The sequence below is a fragment of the Rattus norvegicus genome, chromosome 2 (genome assembly GCF_021556685.1).
Source record: "Rattus norvegicus strain SHRSP/BbbUtx chromosome 2, alternate assembly SHRSP_T2T, whole genome shotgun sequence".
NCBI lineage: Eukaryota > Metazoa > Chordata > Mammalia > Rodentia > Muridae > Rattus > Rattus norvegicus.
The window spans coordinates 184690647-184696539 of record NC_141535.1 but is presented as its reverse complement, the minus strand read 5'-3'; positions in this window follow the sequence as shown (position 1 = coordinate 184696539).

The following is a 5893-nucleotide window of genomic DNA, read 5'->3' as shown; positions in this document are numbered from 1 at the left end:
GACCTGGAGGCAGGGCAGAGACCGTGGAGGAGCGCCGCACGTGGCGTGCTCAGCCTTTTAGAACCCAGGACCACCAGCCAAGAGCTGGCCCATCAATCCCTAATTAAGGGACCATCCCACAGGCGGGCTTACAGTCGGATCACTGTGGAGGCATTTTCTCAGTTGAGGCTACCCCCTCTCTGACACTAGCTCGTGTAAAGTTGACATCAAACTAGCCAGGACATTGTTTTCTTCTTTAAAAAGTTTTTTTTTTTTATTTTCTTTTTTTTGGAGCTGGGGCCCGAACCCAGGGCCTTGCACTTGCTAGTCAAGCGCTCTACCACTGAGTTAAATCCCCAACCCCAGTATTTATTTTTTATTATTTTAAATTGTGTGTGTGTGTGTATGTGGGTGATCTGTGGATGTGTACACATGAGTGCAGGTGCCCAAAGAGGCCAGCAGCATCAGATCTCCCTAGATCTGGAGCTACTGGTGATTCTGGCGCTACAGGCCATTGTGCGCTGCCTGATGTGGGTGCTTGAAACTGAGCTCCAGTTCTCTGACTTAGCAGTACCCACTCCAAACCATCTGTCTTAGCTAGTGGACTGTTGCTGTGAAGAGACAGCACGACCATTGCAACTGTTAGAATCTAATTGGGCCTGGCTCGGCGGGAGCATAGTGGTGTGCCAGCAGATGTGCTCGAGAGGTAGCAGAGAGTTCAATGTCTGGATCCACAGGCAACAGGAAGAGTGAGCCATTGGACTTGGGCTTTGCAAACCTTAAAGCCTACTCTCAGTGACATACCTCCTCTAACAAGGCCACACTCAATCTTTGCAAATAGTGCCACTCCCTGGTGACTAAGTATTCAAATCTATGGGAATATGAGAGGTGGGGAGGACATCCTAATTCAAATCACTATACCATCTCTCCAGTCCCCCTTTTTTGCCTTGTGCTTTTTAAAAAAAGATTTACTTATTTTTATTTATATGAGTACACTGTAGCTATCTTCAGACACACCAGAAGTGGGCATCAGATCCCATTACAGATGGTGAAAGACCCCAGCTTAGCAGCAGTAACGCCATTTTGCAAGGCTGTACTTAAGATGACTGGTTCAGGGAAAGGTTAGAACACTGAGTACACAGCGGCTGCCAAGCAAGATATGTTTGGTTGAAGGCCTGGCAACAGGACGACTTCGGTTGAGCACCTGACAATGAAAAAAAAGCCCCGGGAGAGGTCCCACACCCTGGTGGGGGGCCGAGTCAGTCGTTATGTTCCAAGAAGGTAGCTAAGAAACTTGCCCCCGGGCTGAACCCTTGGGGGGCCGAGTCAGCCGTTATGTTTCAGGAAGGTAGCTAGGAAACTTGCCCCCAAGCTAAACCCTTGCCATATTAGAATCCACCAATTATATCCCTGTAACCATGCATCTGCTTCTGTATGCTTGCTTCTGCTCCCCAAAATCCTATAAAAGCCATCCTTGGTTCCGTGGGGCGCGCCAGTCCCCCAAGTGACTGAAGCGCCCGCAGGTGCCTGTGCCTGTGTATCCCGACAATAAACCAAATCCTCTTGCTGATTGCATCCTGTGGTGTCTCGGTCTGGTCTTTGGAGTTGGAGGGTCTCCATCCCGAGGGAAAGTTCTCCCTGAGAGCTTTTCATTTGGTGCGTTGGCCGGGAAAGGAGATCCTCCACCCAGGGACCACCGACCACCCACTGGGAGGTAAGCCGGCCGGCGTCTGTCTGATTCTGTCTCGTTCTGCCTTATTCTGTCTGTTCTGTGAGCGCTCAGCCAGGTCTGTTCTGTGAGCGCTCAGCCAGGTTGTTTGGAATTTGGGCGGGACGAAGAAGGAGCTGACGAGCTCGGACTTCTCGCCCCGCAGCCCTGGAAGACGTTCCAAGGGTGTTAGGGGCCCGACTTTTCGGGGCCCAATCTGGGAGAGGAGAAAGATCCGGACTAACGGCACCTCTGTCTGTATTTTTGGCTTTCAGAGGGCCCCGGACCTTTGCCACCTCCATCTGACTTTTTGCTTTCAGTTTGGTACCAAAGCCGTGCAGCACGCCTGTCTGTTGTTTGTTTGACTGTTGGTGTTGTTTGTTTTCTCTGTGTTCTAATCTTCCTTAGAACTAACATGGGACAGTCCCTAACAACGCCCCTAAGTCTCACTCTTGATCATTAGAAAGACGTCCACGACCGGGCACACAACCAGTCCGTCGAGGTTAAAAAAAAAAAAAGGAAAAGGGCAGACTCTCTACACATCCGAGTGGCCCACTTTCGGAGCAGGATGGCCAGTGAATGGCACATTTAATAAGATCATTATTTTACAGGTTAAAGAACGGGTCGTCCACGGACATCCTGACCAGGTTTCTTATATTATCACTTGAGAGAGTCTCGCCTTAACCCCCCCCCCTGGGCGGAACCCTTCGTGGACCCGAATTGGCCTCCCCTCAACCCCCAGCCTGTCCCCTCGGCCCCGTCCGGTCCGCCGGCCACGTCTTCCTCTCTCTACCTTTGTGAAATCAGAGCCTTCTAAGAAACCTGTCCTCCCAGCAGACCCAAACTCCCCTCTCATAGATCTTCTCTCTGACAGGCCCGGCTGAAACGGAGGAGGCAGAGCCGCCGGCCAGATCAGTTGCCGGGCCACAGTCTGATAAGGGTTTCTCCCCTGTCGCAGGGAGATTGCGCAATAAGCGCGAGGTGATGCCAGATTCAACCTCCCAGGCTTTCCCACTTAGACAGGGAACCGGTGGCCAGACCCAATACTGGCCGTTTTCAGCAGCTGACATTTACAATTGGAAACAACACAACCCTTCTTTCTCCAAAGATCCGGTGGCACTCACCGACCTAATAGAATCTGTTTTACTTACCCACCAGCCTACTTGGGATGACTGCCAACAGCTCTTACAGGCCCTCTTAACCTCAGAAAAAAAAAAAACAAAGAGTGTTCCTAGAGGCCAGAAAGCATGTTCTGGGAGATGATGGGCGTCCCACCCAGCTGCCTGAAAAAATTGATGCTGCATTCCCACTTAAGAGACCAAACTGGGATTTTAATACAGCTGAAGGTAAGGGACACCTACGCCTTTATCGCCAGTTGCTTCTAGCGGGTCTCCAAGGGGCTATACGACGCCCTACTAATTTGGCTCAGGTAAAACAGGTATTACAGGAAGCAGGGGAAACTCCCTCCGCCTTTCTAGAGAGACTTAAGGAGGCCTACCGTATGTACACTCCCTATGACCCAGATGACCCAGGACAAATGACGAGTGTCTCTATGTCCTTCATCTGGCAGGCTGCTCCAGATATCAGGACTAAGTTACAGAGGTTAGAAAATTTGCAGGGCTATACATTACAGGATTTACTTAAAGAAGCTGAAAAGATTTTTAATAAGAGAGAGAATTGAGTCGAATCTTGGCCGCCGTAGTTCAGGGCCAAGAAAGGAAGGGAGATAGGGGGGAGCTCGAAAGGGGCTGAAGCTGGATAAAGATCAATGTGCCTATTACAAAGAGAAAGGGCACTGGGCTAGAGAGTGCCCCAAGAAGCCTGGCGGACCCCGAAAGCCTTGACCACGAACCTCCCTCTTGGCTCTAGATAAAGATTAGGGAGGTCAGGGCCAGGAGCCCCCCCCCCCCGAGCCCAGGGTAACGCTTGAAGTTGGGGGGGCAGCCAGTTACTTTCCTGGTAGACACAGGAGCCCAGCATTCAGTCCTCACTTAAGCTTCAGGACAACTCAGCGACCGGACGGCCTGGGTACAAAGAGCTACTGGTGAGAAACAATACCGATGGACTACAGACCGCCGGGTTCAGCTGGCTACCGGTAAGGTGACCCATTCCTTCTTACATGTTCCGGACTGCCCGTACCCTCTGCTGGGCCGTGACCTGCTCACCAAACTAAAAGCACAAATTCATTTTGAGGAAGGAGGGGCCCAAATAACTGGCCCCCACAGAACTCCCCTTCAAGTTCTAACCCTATGAACCGGGACAGGACACTGGCTTGGACAGAGACTGGTGGGATGGGGTTGGCGCTCCAACAGCCCCCCTTAATTACAACTCCAGTCTCCATAAAACAATACCCCCTGTCACATGAAGCTTATCAAGGTATAAGGCCTCACATTACGAGGCTTCTGGATCAAGGCATCCTAGTCCCCTGCCGGTCGCCTTGGAATACGCCTCTTCTGCCTGTTAAGAAACCCGACACTAGAGATTATAGGCCAGTACAAGACTTGAGAAAGGTCAACAAGAGGATAAAAGATATTCATCCGACTGTTCCAAACCCTTACAATTTGCTCAGTAACTGTTCATCGATGAGAAACAGGGGTATGCTAAAGGGGTCCTAACACAAAGGTTGGGACCCTGGAAACGCCCTGTGGCCTACCTGTCTAAGAAATTGGACCCTGTGGCCTCCGGCTGGCCACCGTGCCTAAGGATGGTGGCTGCTATTGCTGTCCTGATCAAGGACACTGGAAAATTGACTTTGGGGCAGCCACTCACCATCCTAACACCCCACGCAGTGGAGGCCTTGGTAAAGCAGCCCCCAGACCGCTGGCTCTCTAATTCCCACATGACCCACTACCAAGCCTTGTTACTGGATGCAGAACAGGTTCAGTTTGGACCCGTAGTCACCCTCAATCCTGCCACCTTGCTTCCTCTACCAGAGGAGGCAAAACAGCATGACTGCCTACAAATCCTCGCAGAAGTACATGGAACCAGGCCGGACATATCGGACCAGCCTCTTCAGAATGCTGACCACACATGGTACACGGATGACAACAGCTTCTTGGCAGAGGGAGAGCGAAAGGCTGGAGCTGCGGTCACTACGGAGGACAAAGTGATTTGGGCGAGAGCCCTGCCTGCTGGTACCTCCGCACAACGGGCTGAACTCATTGCCTTGACTCAGGCGCTCAAGATGACAAAAGGTAAGAGGCTAAATGTATATACAGACAGCCGTTATGCCTTTGCCACAGCACACATCCACGGGGAGATCTACCGGAGGCGGGGGCTGCTCACATCTGAGGGTAAAGATATGGCTAAAATTCTGGCCCTCTTAGAAGCCCTATTCTTGCCCAAAAGACTGAGTATTATACATTGTCCAGGACACCAGAAAGGGCACAACCCAGAGGCACGAAGAAACCGGCTGGCCGATGCCACGGCGCGAGAAGCGGCCATGAGCAAACAAATCTTGCCCTTAAATAGCCCAGACCAACCCACGCCCCCACCAGTGGGACAAACCAGTTGGGTTTATGCCCATGAGGACATAGAGCTCCTAAAAAAATGGGGGCCATCTACCACCCTCAACTAAAACAGTGGGTCTACAAAGGACTTTTGAATTGATCTCCTTTTTACATAAATTAACCCAATTGGGGTTTAAGAAGATGAAAACCTTACTAGATCGGGAAGAGATAAATCTGTGTTTTTTGAATCGGGACAAAGCGATACAAAAGGTGACTGAGAGTTGCAAAGCATGCGCTCAGGTTAACCCGGGAAGGACCAGGATTGGACAAGGAGTTCGTCCTAGGGGACACCGTCCCGACATCCATTGGGAAATTGATTTTACTGAAATTAAACCAGGTATATATGGATACAAGTATCTCCTAGTGTTTATAGACACCTTCTCAGGATGGGTCGAAGCCTTCCCCACAAAGCACGAGACTACAAAAATGGTCACTAAGAAGCTCCTCGAGAAAATCTTTCCCAGGTATGGCATGCCTCAAGCGTTGGGGTCGGACAACGGGCCCGCTTTCGTCTCCCAAGTAAGTCAGTTGGTGGCCAAATTGCTGGGGATTGATTGGAAATTACATTGTGCCTATAGACCCCAGAGTTCAGGTCAGGTAGAACACATAAATAGAACAATTAAGGAGACTTTATCCAAACTTACGCTTGCAACTGGCTCAAAGGATTGGGTGGCCCTCCTTCCCCTAGTTCTATATC